Raw genomic sequence first — 312 nt, forward strand, 5'->3', positions numbered from 1 at the left:
ACGGCAGATGGTCTTGGAGCACAGATTTGCATTCATTGTCTTCAAATCTGTTTTCGCGCTGGTGGTCTAGATTTCGGCAGCAGATCCACGCACGGACCACGATACAAAAGGAGGAGAAAAGAACACCCAGCCGGGAGGGTGTTTAATAGGCACCGCGAGCTGCCCGGCGGAGTTAAAAAGCCGTCTAGGGTTTCAGCTGCCTTGGTGGCACGGCCGCCGCCTCCCGGCCACCAGCCCGCGGCCGCCGCGCGCCCTGGGCAAAGTTTCCGCGACGCCCCCCGCCTCCCCGCTGCCGCGCCCCGGCCGGCTCCC

Source organism: Carlito syrichta, unplaced genomic scaffold, assembly GCF_000164805.1.
Source record: "Carlito syrichta isolate Samal-C Ts95f unplaced genomic scaffold, Tarsius_syrichta-2.0.1 Scaffold309144, whole genome shotgun sequence".
Classification (NCBI taxonomy): Eukaryota; Metazoa; Chordata; class Mammalia; order Primates; family Tarsiidae; genus Carlito; species Carlito syrichta.